The 17,573-nt window shown below is 42.2% G+C and overlaps 1 non-coding gene across 1 annotated transcript; it reads right to left on the bottom strand.

Moving 5' to 3' along the window:
- Positions 1-5,059: 5,059 nt before the first annotated feature.
- On the bottom strand, positions 5,060-5,131 carry trnac-gca. Its single transcript has one exon. It is a non-coding gene; the product is annotated as a tRNA-Cys (tRNA).
- Between the last annotated feature and the right edge of the window lie 12,442 nt (positions 5,132-17,573).

Raw genomic sequence — 17,573 nt, 5'->3', positions numbered from 1 at the left:
CAAATGAATGCACAATGACAGGTTTTGAATGAAAGACTGGCTGCGTAAAATATGTGACCAGTTTGGAGTTTTGTACTAAGAGTTGTGAAAATGTACCACATACTTGTGAAAATAGTACCAAACTGATAAAACAAAAAAACAGTATTAGGCTTCAGAACAATGGGGACTCATTATTCCAAAAGGCTATCACTGACTGGCTGGATGGCTTGCTGACTCACTGGCTGACGGACCTCTCCACAAACACACAAGCCATCCCTATATCTTTGTTTACCTATGCAGGTGAAAAAACAGCATTTTGAAATGTTTCCTTTAGGAATATCTGGGATGTGACGCAAATTCCAAGGAAGAAGTAAATACTTTGCCAGGTTTTCACATGACTGTGTTATGTAACCTGCTGCATACAGCCAGAGGTGCCATTTTTCTATTGAATCCAGTGATGAAAATAATATGGTAATTAGAAAGCCAGGGGCCCATTTTCATACACATGCAGTCTACGCTAGGCATGAACCACTCCCTTCTTACACACATGGTGTACAGTGGCTTGCGAAAGTATTCACCCCCCTTGGCAATTGTGTTGCCTTACAACCTGGAATTAAAATGGATTTTTTTTGGGGGGTGTTGTATAATTTCATTTACACAACATGCCTACCACTTTGAAGATGCAAAATATTTTTTATTGTGAAACAAGAAATAAGACAAAAAAAAAACAGAAAACTTGAGCGTGCATAACTATTCACCCCCCCAAAGTCAATACCTTGTCAATACTTTGAGCCACCTTTTGCAGCAATTACAGCTGCAACTCTCTTGGGGTTATGTCCCTATAAACTTGGCACATCTAGCCACTGGGATTATTGCCCATTCTTCAAGGCAAAACTGCTCCAGCTCCTTCAAGTTGGATGGGTTCCGCTGGTGTACAGCAATCTTTAAGTCATACCACAGATTCTCAATTGGATTGAGGTCTGGGCTTTGACTAGGCCATTCCAAGACATTTAAATGTTTCCCCTTAAACCACTCGCGTGTTGCTTTAGCAGTATGCTTAGGGTCATTGTCCTGCTGGAAGGTGAACCTCCGTCCCAGTCTCAAATCTCTGGAAGACTGAAACAGGTTTCCCTCAAGTATTTCCCTGTATTTAGCGCCATCCATCATTCCTTCAATTCTGACCAGTTTCCCAGTCCCTGCCGATGAAAAACATCCCCACAGCATGATGCTGCCACCACCATGCTTCACTGTGGGGACGGTGTTCTCGGGGTGATGAGAGGTGTTGGGTTTGCGCCAGACATAGTGTTTTCCTTGATGGCTAAAAAGCTCAATTTTAGTCTAATCTGACCAGAGTACCTTCTTCCGTATGTTTGGGGAGTCTCCCACATGCCTTTTGGCGAACACCAAACGTGTTTGCTTATTTTTTTCTTTAAGCAATGGCTTTTTTCTGGCCACTCTTCCGTAAAGCCCAGCTCTGTGGAATGTACGACTTAAAGTGATCGTATGGACAGATACTCCAATCTCCGCTGTGGAGCTTTGCAAATCCTTCAGGGTTATCTTTGGTCTCTTTGTTGCCTCTCTTATTAATGCCCTCCTTGCCTGGTCCGTGTGTTTTGGTGGGCGGCCCTCTCTTGGCAGGTTTGTTGTGGTGCCATATTCTTTCCATTTTTTAAAAATGGATTTAATGGTGCTCCGTGGGATGTTCAAAGTTTCTGATATTTTTTTATAACCCAACCCTGATCTGTACTTCTCCACAACGTTGTCCCTGACCTGTTTGGAGAGCTCCTTGGTCTTCATGGTGCCGCTTGATTGGCGGTGCCCCTTGCTTAGTGGTGTTGCAGACTCTGGGGCCTTTCAGAACAGGTGTATATATACTGAGATCATGTGACACTTAGATTGCATACAGGTGGACTTTATTTAACTAATTATGTGACTTCTGAAGGTAATTGGTTGCGCCAGATCTTATTTAGGGGCTTCATAGCAAAGGGGGTGAATACATATGCACGCACCACTTTTCCGTTATTTATTTTTTACAATTTCTTGAAACAAGTTTTTTTTTTACATTTCATTTCACCAATTTGGACTATTTTGTGTATGTCCATTACATTAAATCAAAATAAAAATTCCATTTAAATTACAGGTTGTAATGCAACTAAATAGGAAAAATGCCAAGGGGGATGACAACTTTTACAAGGCACTGTAAATGCACTCCCCCACACACAATCCAACTGGAGTCATGCACGCACACAAGCTAGCGAGTGCTGGAGTGGAGCGGTGTGTGTGTGTGTGTGTGTGTGAACTCTTCCCACTCTGCAACAGTAGAGAGTGGGCGAGATCCAGGGCTGAGGCAGGAGCACAGCAATACCCAAATTCTAATTTCCCTGTTTCAAACAGCCAACATCGAGGTAGGCAGAGTTTCATGTGCAAGTCAAGGCTTCCCTCTGCAGCATTCTGACTATAGGCAAGTATTCTCTCCCACCTCCCTCCCTATCTCTCCCCCTCTCCCTCCCCTGCCATACAGGCCCGTCTCTCCCTCTAACCCTGAGTAGAACATTAACCCCAGGCTTCTCCCCTGTCTGTCCTTTAAGCACTTCCCAGCAAATTGAAGCATGCAGTCTTAATTAACAGCGTGTCTTAATAGTAAACGGCACCTCTCATCAACCCTGCTGTGTTCCCTATGAGGGGGGACTTGCTCTATTCTGACGATCATTAACTCTTTGTGTGCTACCTGCTCCTCTGTGGTCTCACTCTGACATGTGGGCTGCATCCCAAATGGCAACCTACATAGTGCACTACCTTTGACCAGACGCTGTAGTATAGCCGTCCCCACGCGTTTAAATGGATGTAGGGGTCGATGAGAGTGAATCCCCGGGGTCGTCGTCCTGTAGTCGTCATGTGATTTATGGGTGCAGGTATAAGCAGTGCAGAGCTCTAGGGACATGCAGGGATCAATAGCACACATAGTCACACCAAGCACTTCACAAAGATAAGGGCATAGCGCAACATATGCACTTCAAAACTACAGGGATTTAAAATCACATCTAATGTCTCTGTGTGTGTGTGTGTGTGTGTGTGGTGCACGTATGTAAAAGTTACGTGAAGTGTGTGTGTGGTACAGAGCAACACAACAACGCTATTTTCCTGCTGCTGAGTGAATACTGGTGGTTCTGTAAACATAGACAAATGTGCCCTACAGGATCACCCGCTGCCCTGCAGCTCCCCCATGCCTCAACCTAATGAATTTTTAAAGACAGCATCAATCAAACCGCAGGCCAGATCAATAGCCCACAGAGTGGATTTCATCAGTGCTGCAGTGCAGAGCACAGCTGGTAGACACATCGCTTCCAGCCGGGCGCCTTGTCAAACGCCTGCTCACCACCTCCATCAGGAAAATAACATGCCTGCCCATTTAACATACCAATGTAGTCATATTCATATTTCTCTCTCTTATGGGCCGATTCAGAGTCGAGATAAGCGCGTACAATGACTTTCACGTACATCATTCATTGATGTCAAATTCAAGTTAATTCTGGTGCTCTCCCCATCTCCCCAGCAGTACTGGATGAGATGATGCAGGTCTGCTTTGTTAAATGCCATACAGAGGGTGTTCTGATCCACAGGGGTTCTCTGCATGTTTGGTCTGTTAATTCACTTTAATTATCCCATCTGGATGATGAAGGCTGGCTCTCTCCTTCGACTCCTCTTACTGCATGGCTTCACAACACCATCGAAAACGTCCAATTACCAACCTGGGCGAGTGATAAAAGTCCTCCCTTAACTATCATTGCTGTCTCTGTGTGTATCCCAAATGGCACTATATAAAGGGAATAGAGTACGATTTGGGACGCAAGCTCTCACACCCACACTTAGGCTCAGCGAGAGGAGGAATTGCTCAAAGATTGGACACAAGATCTGAGCGGGAACAATTTCTCTGAGATTGGAGAGAAAGATCTGAAGGTGGGAACAAGTCCCCTGTGGATGAGTGAAGAATTCAAAAGTGGAGTAATCATGTTAAATTAAACATGTAGGGGAGAATACTCAATAAGGACAATATCATGGATGGAAGCCGAGGTAGAGTGATTTCTCTACAGTGATCCTTGAAATACAGGGAGAAGAGTTTGAGAGATGAGACTTGTACCCTTTACAGACAGACTTTATGGTAGGTTGCCTGTAAAAATATCTGGCAGTGTTTTTTTAAATTCAATTCATACAGTCCCATTTATACCAGATAATTATCTCCCGTGCACATGCCGGCAACTTTAGGAGTGGCAGTAAGTGGCAGATGTGGGTTTTTGTGCAGCCTATAGGCTACATGAAATCAATAGTTATTTTGTTCATTAAACAGACAAGGCTACCCTGATCACAGTCAACACACATCTTTTATAGTAGTCTATACAATGAAATATAACAGAATAAAATACGGCAACGTTTGGAATCGCTTTCATATTTTGAAACAGAGCCCAAGGCAAGCCCATGCTTTTTTGATCCACGTTTTATGTCTTTCCTACCCTCACTCCGCTTTGTTAGGGAGCAGGCCTAGGGTCTTACATTGAGAGTATCTTCATCATGATACCGATAGAAAATAATGACAATCTATATTTTCAAAAGCATGTGAGTCTCGTGTTCATACTACACAACCTCCGCGGGCTTTTGGAGTTGCCTCAGCATTACGGTCACATTTCATACTAAGCCAGGCAGAACTTTACCACAATCATGACTAGGTCGGTTGGCGGAAATTTTTCGCCGGCAATACCCTTAATATATAAAGAAAAGTTGGCCAAATTTGACCGGATGCTAAAGTTGGCTGAAAAACGTCTTGGTTTGAAAGGCAGAAGCAATCGCTCCTTGACAGCTGGAGAGGAAGAGGGAGGGATCCCTCACAGGTGATGACCCAGGTGGAAGGGGAGAGCAATAATTTGTCAAACATCTCAGTTCTCACTGGTGCTGTTCGCTGACTGACTGAAATCGCAGCGTCATCTGATCTAATAAGTGATTAGCGACAGAGAAAATATCATCAAATTGCAATTGTGAAGCAATTGTATTGAGGCGTTTGACTACTACAGAAATCTGAGAGAAAATGAGGGGGCACCCGGATTTGAACCAGGGACCTATTGATCTGCAGTCAATTGCTCTACCGCTGAGCTATACCCCCGATCACACTTTTTGGCAAACAGTGGTGTTATCATTGTGTTGTTGGTTTTTGGCCAGGGCCATGTGATTACTGCTACCAGACTGGGGAACCGCCCTCCTTTCTCTCTTTGAGTATCGGATATTTTCAGTGTGTGTGTGTGTGTGTGTGTGTGTGTCAACAGCACCAGAGGTCAGAGAGCCACTCAACATCACACTGTACTGCTCTGCTGAGCATACAATAGCAAACAAAGCAAGCTGCGTGGTCACATACAAACTGGCACTCTGATACAGTCAAACAAAACACATCTTTCCATCAGTCATTCTGAATACAAACTGTTGAACCCTAACAATAACAGACACACACACAGAGACCCTGCATTGTACCCACTTCATGCTGCTTCTGAAAACTCAATGATAAGAGTCAGCGATAGGGCACTGTTTGTGTGTCAACACTATTAGGTTGTTGTGGCTGAGTGGTTAAGGGGATGGACTATAATTCTATTGGGAACTTCCCGTGCAGGTTTGAGTCCTGCTGACAATGAAAGCTTATGATATTGTATCATGGATGTTTATAGTGTCTCAAAACTCTTCCTGGGTGCTCTTCAATGTTGGTTTTTAATCTAAAATATATATTTTCAATTGGTGTTATATTGTGGAGTGCCACTTTAATAAACACTATGTTTCTGGTTTTTTTATAAAGTCTCAACTGAGCAGTATCCAATGTCTTCTTTGTGTTTTACTGTGTATTTATTTTGTACATAGTCCCTGCCAAGAAGCTGATTCTCAACAGTCCTGTATTTACAGAGTAGCGAGACAAAGCTCTGACTAAAAGCTGAATTGGTCTGATTTTCAAGGACGCTACTGTGTCCTCTACTCTACTCATCCCCATCAGCTCCGTCTCAGTGTCGGGGAAAGCTTGCTCTGCGATTCCCACTCAGCCGCTTATGGAACGTAAAGCCATGTAAGCCGGGAGGAGCTGTAGGGATTGAAAAAGCCAGAGGGCACAGCTAGGAAAGTTCACACCAAATTCTCTTTTTCTCTTTTACTTCTAGCAGAACGGAGAAAGCGCAGTTCTGAAAGCCAAAGCCAAGTGATTTTGAGGGTTGTTTTTCACAGACAATGGGTTTTCTATAGATTTGACAGGCCAGAGAGACACATAATGATGCAAACACAACTGGAAGCACATACACAGACCAAACCAAAGACAAGACCAAGAAAAAAAAACAGACCAAGACAAAGGAGATGATTGTGGACTACAGGAAAAAAAAGAGGACTGAGCACGCCCCCATTCTCATCGACGGGGCTGTATTGGAACAGGTTGAGAGCTTCAAGTTCCTTGGTGTGCACATCACCAACGAACAATCATGGTCCAAACACACCAAGACAGTTGTGAAGAGGGCACGACAAAGCCTATTCCCCCTCAGGAGACTGAAAAGATTTGGCATGGGTCTCAGATCCTCAAAAAAAGTCTACAGCTGCACCATCGAGAGCATCCTGACTGGTTGCATCACCGCCTGGTATGGCAACTGCTTGGCCTCTGACCGCAAGGCACTACAGAGGGTAGTGCGTACGGCCCAGTACATCACTGGGGCCAAGCTTCCTGCCATCCAGGACCTCTATACCAGGCGGTGTCAGAGGAAGGCCCTCAAAAGTCTCCAGCCACCCTAGTCATAGACTGTTCTCTCTGCTACCGCACGGCAAGCGGTACCGGAGTGCCAAGTTTAGGTCCAAAAGACTTCTCAACAGCTTCTACCCCCAAGCCATAAGACTCCTGAATAGCTAATCATGGCTACCCAGACTATTTGCACTGCCCCCCCACCCCATCTTTTTACGCTGCTGCTACTCTGTTAATTATTTATGCATAGTCACTTTAACTCTACCCACATGTACATATTACTTCAACTACCTCAACTAGCCGGTGCCCCCGCACATTGACTCTGCACCGGTACCCCCCTGTATATATAGCCTCCCTACTGTTATTTTATTTTACTACTTCTGCTCAAAAACACTTTTTTGTTGTTTTATTCTACTTTTTTATTTAAAATAAATGCACTGTTGGTTAAGGGCTGTAAGTAAGCATTTCACTGTAATGTCTGCACCTGTTGTATTCGGCGCATGTGGCCAATAAAATGTGATTTGATTTGATTTGAACCATCAAAGGAAAAATTGTGTTCTGTCGTTCTTTTTATTTTTCCTCTCTCAAACACACATTTGAATTCTGATGAGTCTCCATTAAGCAAGGTCCAGAACCTCATTAACTGTGACCCCAACTCTTGACCCCTGGGAGTAGCTGAGTAACAACGAGAGGAGAGTAGGCCTTGTTCTTCTCATCAGCTCAGTAATCATCACCATCATTTGTAATTCCTTCCTTTCATCATTCCTGCTCTTCACAAGTCCTTTCACCCACAGCCCCACATAGTTATAGTACCTTACAAGACAAGACTCCCTTTCCTGTCCATTGCCATGTCAACGGAACAACAGATTCCAATGGGCAGCATTCTCATGGACCATTAGGTGCTTGTTATGGGAAGGGGGCTCAGATGGCTTTGTCATAGTATCTCGGTTTTCTCAGACAAGAAAGTACTAATAGAAAAGGCAGAGAAGACAAAACCACTCAGAGTTTAGTACGGGAAACCCTCTCAAGGCACAGGCATGGGTGGACGTATTTCATCATTGTAAAAATACCTCATTTGATGGCAATATGAAGAACACACACACACACCAGATTAGCATATTTCACAGATACCAATAACACTGATCCACCATGGTGAGGCAATGATATTGATCAGTATTGATCCCAATATTGTATTGATGGATCAATCTTTCAACAGTCTCTCGTTTAACTGCTTGGCTTATTAAAACACATAACAGATCATCTTTGAAGGAAAGGGATGACACCAGAAAACTTTCAAAATCTATAAATGAGATAAATGAGGCTCTTCTGTACATACACATTTAGCAACACTTCAATCACAACCCTAGATAATGAGGATCTACAGTATAGTAACTCAGCATCCTCATCAATCACATAACATAATTTTCCAATCGGTTCATTCTGAACAGAATAACTTTAAAAAATGTTTAGTTCCCACCAGCAAAATAAAGTTCTGAACTGGTTCGACCCCAAAAAAGGTACTGGTTTATATTGTCATTTTTTCACCTGTGAAATCAACAGTTTTTTACATTTAGCTCATTCAATTAGTTCGCCATCAGTGCAGATAGAGTAGGCAAACTAGTTGTTTACATGCATCATGGACAGACAAGTGTAGCCTATGGCGCAAGATGCGACAGAAATGTTGCGGGTGGGGAGAGAGAGGGTTGAGGAGTAGGCTTGAAGTGCTGGGCATCTTGTTATGACATGCATTATATGAATTAGGTCCACAGAATTATACCTAGGTGGAGCGGCTTCTATGAACTTTGAATGTCCTTTGAGCTAGCTAGCTAACAAGCTTGTGTGTGCAGAGCGGCACCAGCATTAAAAACACTTCTTACCTTTTTGTAGTTAATAAATCCAACGTGAAATGTGATAACTAGGCCAATAGTATCCTTAACTATCATTGAAAAAGTTAATCCATTCTTATCTAGCTAATTAAAAATCTCTCTCCCTATCTTCTGAATCAAGCTTGTAATGTCAGTACAGTAGCCTATGCTTCGGAGGTGGGAGGGGCAGGTAGCCTAAACATGCACAGGCAAGGTTAAGATATCCAGCTTGCAGGCAGACACTGGAATACGTTTCTGAGTGACAGAGTGAGGGCTTCGCATATGTGTTTTGTTGTGCGACTAGAAAAACAATACCTGGAATGTTATTAACCCATGCTTTTAAAATAACGGTTCCGTTTTTGAACAGTATGGATCACTTTCGTTCCAGGTTCCGTTTCTGTTCCTTGAAAAATGTATTCATTTTCCAGTTTTCTGTTCTGTTCCCTGAACCGGTTCCAATCCCTGTTCCATAACAATCCAGTTAAATAAAGTAACACATGGGATGATATCATTAGTCCCACAGCTTCCGACCACACCATCATACCGGTTGACAGACCAGAAAGTGTATCTCTACGATTATTGGTCACTAACAAACCAACACATGCAAGTTGACACTATTGTGATGTATTGTCAGTGATTAATGTGATTATGTTTGAAAACTGCAATAGATTAATTATTAGAGTGCTTTTGTGGTACTGTTGAAAAACAAATGATAGTGGGACTAAGCCCAAACCAGATGGGATGGCATATCACTGCAGAATGCGGTGGTAGCCATGCTGGTTAAGTGTGCCTTGAATTCTAAATAAATCACAGACAGTGTCACCAGCAAAGCACCCCCACACCATAACACCTCCTCCTCCATGCTTTACGGTGGGAAATACACATGCGGAGATCATCCGTTCACCCACACCGCGTCTCACAGAGACACGGAGGTCGGAACCAAAAATCTCCAATTTGGACTCCAGACCAAAGGACACATTTCCACGGGTCTAATGTCCATTGCTATTGTTTCTTGGCCCAAGCAGGTCTCTTCTTCTTATTGGTGTTCTTTAGTAGTGGTTTCTTTGCAGCAATTCAACCATGAAGGCCTGGTTCACACAGTCCCCTCTGAACAGTTGATGTTGAGATGTGTCTGTTATTTGAATTCTGTGAAGCATTTATTTGGGCTGCAATTTCTGAGGCTGGTAACTCTAATGAACTTCTCCTCTGCAGCAGAGGTAACTCTGGGTCTTCCATTCCTGTGGTTGTCCTCATGAGAGACAGTTTCATCATAGCGTTTGACGGTTTTTGCGACTGCACTTGAAGAAACTTTAAAAGTTCTTGAAATGTTCCGTATTGACTGACCTTCATGTCTTAAAGTAATATAGTGTGTGATGGAGGCAAACCACGCTGAGGCGATCTAAAAAACAGCATCCATTTCACACGGAGCCCAGTCCTGTCCCCTGATGTGGGTCTGGATTGTGTGACGCAGAGAGAGATGAGAGATCACAGGGCTTCAGGGAAACCCTATTCCATATATAGTGCAATACTTTTGATCAGGACTCTGGTCAAAAGTAGTGCACTATGTAGGGAATAGGGTGCCATTTGGGACATAACCATGATGTAGTACTGTACAACCAGCCACCAGTAAACAGCAATGCCCTGGCCTGCAGCTGACCTACAGGTTGGCATATCAAAGGCCCAGACAACAAGACCATGCCTGGCCATTTCTCCTGCATCATCACCCCTCTGCTCTAGTCTCCAACAGGGCTTACAGCAGCTCGCTACCACAGAGAGATAAATTGCACTACTCTCAACTTCTTACTTATATTATTCCTCTATGGTCACACTCTCCTTCACCCTCAGCCTGACATTAGCTAGATCTGCAGCTCTAAGTCACACTGTGCAGCAAACCTATCCAGGCAGTATTAATGACAGCAAATAGTTATATTACAGAACGGTCAGAGCCAGGGTCTCTCTCTCTCCCACTCCTCTCTCTCAAATCAAATCACATTTTATTTGTCAATTCAATTCAAAGGGCTTTATTGGCATGGGAAACATGTGTTTACATTGCCAAGGCAAGTGAAATAGATAATAAACAAAAGTGAAATAAACCATCAGAAATGTACAGTAAACATTACACTCACAAAAGTTAAAGGAATAGAGACATTTCAAATATCATATTATGGCTATGTACAGTGTTGTAACGATGTGCAAATAGTTAAAGTACAAAAGGGAAAATAAATAAACATAAATATGGGTTGTATTTACAACGGTTTTTTGTTCATCTCTCTCCCCCCCTCTCTCTCTTTCCTTCTCTCCCCCTCTGACTGTTATCAGGAGATTGGATCTGCTGTTATGTTCTCACAGCAGCTGCTGAATGACTACTGCTATAATCATGACTGCTGCTGCACAGCTCTCTGGCTGAGGATGCTATTAACACTACGGACTCTGAGGTGAGAGGTGGTCCATTTTAATTAAAGCCTTCCCAAATACTGAACATGGGGTGATAAAGGGGAAACTTACTCTCCGGTTAGCAGAACTGTACAGGGAGGGTACACCTGTATGTAGTCTCTCATGACTCTCATTTTGAAATGTTGAAATCGAGTAGCTGGCCAACAGCACACAAGATTGGGTTTGGGTTGCCGAGATGAACCTGTATGTTACTGTTTGAGTGAACATGTACAGTGCAGATATGCAGAGATGACTGAATGTATGTGGTGAGGTAATGGGATGTGGCCTGGGATGGAGGTGTGTATTGTGGAGTGAATCATAGGATTTATATGCCCTAGTACCATCAGGTGACAACTACACCTGGCCATCATTCTGCTGGGCGATTCCACACCAGCGGAAAATATTCTGGGTATCTCAGATTGTTCTGGCAATTCTCACATAGGACACTTCAGTTTGATCACAAACCATATTTTAGAAAATCATGATGAAAGTGGTTATTTCTAGACCTATAGATGCCTCCTGTAAGACCCTATGATCTGTGAATCGTACATGATACAGACAACATCTTGGTGTCATTATACTCCTTATAATGTGCTCTAACATATGGAGTATGTCTAGATTCTGAAATAAAATGTTCACATGAATTTAGTGAACATGAAAAATATTTAATATAAATATCTAAAAACTACGCTTTTTTATTTTGCTTATTGTTTGGAAAAATACTCTTCAAACACATCACATTTAAAGGGTGGGCTCTCTGGTACTTTTAATGATATGATCCATTTTATACATATAAATTGACATTGTAGGTCATTAACCAATCACAGCCCTCCTTTAGGATCGCACATTCAGCAAATCACCAGCATTCCCTGTGTTGGTGGTGTTCATAAAAGCAGAGACTCCACTCTGGAAATGTGATGTACTGTAGAGTATATTGTTTGTTCCAAACAATATGTCTTAAAATGAACAAAATCAAAAAGGATAGTTTTTAGATACACTACCAGTCAAAGGTTTGGACACACCTACTCATTCAAGGGTTTTTCTTAATTTTTACTATTTTTTGCATTGTAGAATAATACTGAAGACATCACAACTATGAAATAACACATATGGAATCATGTAGTAACCAAAAAAAAGAGTTAAACAAATCAAAATATATTTTATATTTCAAAATAGCCACCCTTTGCCTTGATGACAGCTTTGCACACTCTTGGCATTATCTCAACCAGCTTCATGAGGTAGTCACCTAGAATGCAATTAACAGGTGTCCCTTGTTAAAAGTTAATTTGTGGAATTTAATTCCTTCATAATGCATTTGAGCCAATCAGTTGTGTTGTGACAAGATAGTGGGGGTATACAGAAGATAGCCCTATTGTTACTGTTTGAGTGAACAGTGAATTATGGCAAGAACAGCTCAAATAAGCAAAGAGAAACGACAGTCCATCATTACTTTAAGATATGAAGGTCAGTCAATACGGAACATTTCAAGAACTTTTAAATTTCTTCAAGTGCAGTCGCAAAAACCATCAAGCGCTATGATGAAACTGGCTCTCATGAGGACCGCCACAGGAAGACCCAGAGTTACCTCTGCTGCAGAGGATAAGTTCATTAGAGTTACCAGCCTCAGAAATTGCAGCCCAAATAAATGCTTCACAGAGTTCAAGTCACAGACACATCTCAACATCAACCGTTCAGAGGGGACTGTGTGAATCAGGCCTTCATGGTCGAATTGCTGCAAAGAAACCACTACTAAAGAACACCAATAAGACGAAGAGGCCTGCTTGGGCCAATAAACACAAGCAATGGACATTAGACAGGTGGAAATGTGTCCTTTGGTCTGGAGTCCAAATTGGAGATTTTTGGTTCAAACCGCCGTGTCTTTGTGAGACGCGGTGTGGGTGAACGGATGATCTCTGCATGTGTAGTTCCCACCGAAAAGCATGGAGGAGGAGTTGTTATGATGTGGGGGTGCTTTGCTGGTGACACTGTCTGATTTATTTAGAATTCAAGGCACACTTAACCAGCATGGCTACCACTGCATTCTGCAGCGATATGCCATCCCATCTGGTTTGGGCTTAGTGGGACTATCATTTGTGTATCAACAGGACAATGACCCAACACACCTCCAGGCTGTGTAAGGGCTATTTGACCAAGAAGGAGAGTGATGGAATGCTGCATCAGATGAGCTGGCCTCCACAATCCCCTGACCTCAACCCAATTGAGTTGGTTTGGGATGAGTCGGACGGCAGAGTGAAGGAAAAGCAGCCAACAAGTGCTCAGCATATGTGGGAACTCCTTCAAGACTGTTGGAAAAGCATTCCAGGTGAAGCTGGTTGCAAGAATGCCAAGAGTGTGCAAAGCTGTCATCAAGGCAAAGGGTGGCTATTTGAAGAATCTCAAATATAAAATATATTTTGATTTGTTTAACACTTTTTTGTTTACTACATGATTCCATATGTATTATTTCATGGTTTTGATGTCTTCACTATTATTCTACAATGTAGAAAATAGTAAAAATAAAGAAAAACCCTTGAATTAGTAGGTGTGTCCAAACTTTTGACTGGTACTGTATTTATATTAATATTTTTTACATTGAATAAATTAATGTGAACATTTGTATTTCCGAATCTAGATGTACTCCATAAGTTAGAGCACACTAGTATAATGTATAATGACACCAAGATGTTGTTTGTATCATGTACGGTTCACAGATCATAGGGTCTTACAGGAGGCATGTATACAGTGCATTTGGAAAGTATTCAGACCCTTGACTTTTTCCACATTTTGTTACATCCTTATTCTAAACAAGATTAAATTGTTTTTTCCCTCATCAATCTACACACAAGACCCATTAATGACAAAGAAAATAACGTTTTTTAGAAATGTTTGCAAATGTATTAACAATAAAAAACGGAAATATCACATTTACATACGTTTTCAGACCCTTTACTCAGTACTTTGTTGAAGCACCTTTGGCAGCGATTACAGCCTTGAGTATGATGCTACAAGCTTGGCACACCTGTATTTGGGGAGTTTCTCCCATTCTTCTCTGCAGATCCTCTCGAGCTCTGTCAGGTTGGATTGGGAGTGTTGCTGCACAGCTATTTTCAGGTCTCTCCAGAGATGTTAAATCGGGTTCAAGTCTGGGCTCTGGCTGGGCCACTCAAGGACATTCAGAGACTTGTCCCGAAGCTACTCCTGCGTTGTCTTGGCTGTGTGCTTAGGGTCGTTGTCCTGTTGGAAGGTGAACCTTCGCCCCAGTCCGAAGTCCTGAGTGCTCTGGAGCAGGTTTTCATCAAGGATCTCTCTGTACTTTGCTCCGGTCATCTTTCCCTCGATCCTGACTAGTCTCCCAGTCCCTGCCGCTGAAAAACATCCCCACAGCATGATGCTGCCGCCACCATGCTTCACCGTAGGGATGGTGCCAGGTTTCCTCCAGACGTGACGCTTGGCATTCAGGCCAAAGAGTTCAATCTTGGTTTCATCAGACCAGAGAATCTTATTTCTCATGGTCTGAGAGTCCTTTCAGTGCCTTTTGGCAAACTCCAAGCGGGCTGCCATGTGCCTTTTACTGAGGAGTGTCTTCCGTCTGGCCACTCTACCATAAAGGCCTGATTGGTGGAGTGCTGCAGAGATGGTTGTCCTTCTGGAATATCTCCAGGATGATAAATGGAAACAGGATGCACCTGAGCAACATTTTGAGTCTCATAGAAAAGGGTCTGAATACTTATGTAAATAAGGTATTTATGGTTTTTATTTTTAATGAATTTGCCAAAATTTCTAAAAACCTGTTTTCACATTGTCATTATGGGGTATTGTGTGTAGATTGATGAGGGAAAAAAATATTTTATCAATTTTAGAATAAGGCTGTAACATAACAAAATGTGGAAAAAGGGAAGGGGTCTGAATACTTTCCGAATGCACTGTAGGTCTAAAAAGGGCCTAAAATTGCCACTTTCATCAAGATTTTCAAAACAATGGTGATGCAAATGTAAAAAACATTTCAAACCTCCCAATGAAGTTTCTATGTGAGAATTGCCAGAACAATCTGAGATACCCAAAATATATTCCGCTCCCGCTGGCATGGAATCGCCCTGCTCCTGTTACAGATGTGAAGCCTAACACACGACTATGTTACGCTCCCGCTGAAAACACAAGGTGCTTCTATTGAACTAATGTACCAAAACATGTTTTCATTGATTATTGTTCCTTTTGTGCCAGGGTCATTCAAACTCAAACTACATATAATATGCTGAAATTATGGTGTTCGCTTGCCTACACATTCCTGCACTAGCTGCCACTCCACAATAACACATTATTCTGATAGGAACAGTGGAGTAAACACTCTAACCAACCATAGTGTCTCTGCAAAGAGCACCCTATTTTATTGCGGGACACAGACATAACAGTGTAGCCTATTATTACCTCCATCACTACCATCTGGTGCACTGGTTCCTGTCATTACACACTCGAGCAGGAGTAGCACAGCAGCATTAGCAGAGAGACAACAAACAAAAGCAACCCATAGAGATTTAACACAAGGGGCTATGTGTCTATTCTGCAAGATCAAGGGGCCAGACCCTTTCAGTGGGGTTGTTGCAGGGTTATAATATATAAATATATGCCAGATGGTTTTATTCAAAGCAAGTTAATTGCTCCCACAGTTGATTTCTTCAAACCAAGCTGCTTACCTATTGAAGATTCAGTCTTCCCAGCCTGGTGCAGGTCTACAATTTTGTTTCTGGTGTCCTTTGACAGCTCTTTGGTCTTGGCCATAGTAGAGTTTGGAGTGTGACTGTTTGAGGTTGTGGACAGGTGTCTTTTATACTGATAACAAGTTCAAACAGGTGCCATTAATACAGGTAACGAGTGGAGGACAGAGGAGCCTCTTAAAGAAGAAGTTACAGGTCTGTGAGAGCCAGAAATCTTGCTTGTTTGTAGGTGACCAAATACTTATTTTCCACCATAATTTGCAAATAAATTCATTAAAAATCCTACAATGTGATTTTCTGGAGAAAAAAAATCTCATTTTGTCTGTCATAGTTGACGTGTACCTATGATGACAAATACAGGCCTCTCTCATCTTTTTAAGTGGGAGAACTTGCACAATTGGTGGCTGACTAAATACTTTTTTTCCCCACTTTATGTTCCAGCCCCCTGACCATCCGCTCAAGAAAGAAACGGCCCGTGGCTGAATCTAGTTGATGATCCCTGCTCTACCAACTGAGCTACAGAGGGTTATCTGACTCTGTTCATTACACTATCTTTCTTGGACTTTAGATGGTGTGGTCAAAAACCTGAGACTGGGGGAGGGGGTACCAACTTGCATAGCCGTGGGAAGTAATTTGGGTCTGGTGGTGCTGTACATTTTTTTCTCCAGTGGGGCGGGGACTAATCTTTTTGCCCCTGTTGGTGCTGCAGATTATATTTCGGTCCACTAATACAGGACTATTAAAGGCCCAGTGCACTACCTTTGTGAAAAAATATGTAAAGAAAAATATATATATTCATATTTTCTTTTTTATTACGATTTTTCAGAGGTGCTGCAGCACCCTCAGCACCCCTACTTCCCGCAGATATGCCAACATGATACCTGAAGGCAAGGGTTTGAAGGAGTCTTAAACCATTGAACCTATGGCTTGCATGTATTTTATTTCATAATTGATTCAGGGAGTGTGTAACCCTAGCCATCATGTTACGACTAGATTGACTGACATGCTCCCCTCCACTTAACTAATGATTTTTCTTTTTTTTACAAAAAGCTTACCTTTCAGTCCTCCAAAAGCTGTAGGCCTCCGAGATTTGATGGACGGGCACGCCATCTAGCGGGTTTTTGAAGATCTGCTAAATGTTGCATTTTTTATCAATGGCCTATATCGGAAATGTTTTTGTTTTTTTAAACGTATGCATTCTAGAGTTATCAAAAATGTTACCAAACAAATGAATTTTGTGATAATAATACTAGACCTATCTGCTGCTAATAGGCTGTATAGCATATTAATTGGTCTTACAAGAAGCCTAATCCTGAAGGCCTATTGGTCAGAGCTACGTCAATAACGTCAAAAAGGTAGGCTAACCCTACATTATAACCCTAATTATCTATCACCTCTGAAGGGACGGTGGGTTCGATGAGAGTCTGGTTACAGTGAAGTTCCTTTCTATAGTTTAATCCGAATCCAAGTGAAATTAGCCTGGCTGACGCGACTCACGTGAGTCTCCACTAAATACATTGGAGAAGGGTAGCCTTTTGTCAGAATAAAGGTCCCTAATATAAAGTGTCAAGTAGATGTCACATAATAAAGTCTCAGATATAAACGACATATATTTCTGATTATAAACTTTTTTTTCTTATTACAAAACCGTGGCTACAGGAAGATTTTCAGGTGAAATCTTGTGTATGTCTATAAACCCTGTGTTGATAAACTAGGCCTATTTCATAACGGGTTAGAAACAAAGTATTTCAGCAAGCAGACCATACATTCTTGTGCGCGCGTAACCGTAATCCTTTGCTCGTGCACGTCACTGTTCATTTGAGTTCACTCTTGCAAAGT

This window comes from Coregonus clupeaformis, unplaced genomic scaffold (genome assembly GCF_020615455.1).
Source record: "Coregonus clupeaformis isolate EN_2021a unplaced genomic scaffold, ASM2061545v1 scaf0136, whole genome shotgun sequence".
Lineage (NCBI taxonomy): Eukaryota > Metazoa > Chordata > Actinopteri > Salmoniformes > Salmonidae > Coregonus > Coregonus clupeaformis.
The sequence above is the reverse complement of the archived record's forward strand: the minus strand, read 5'-3'. Positions and strand labels throughout refer to the sequence as shown.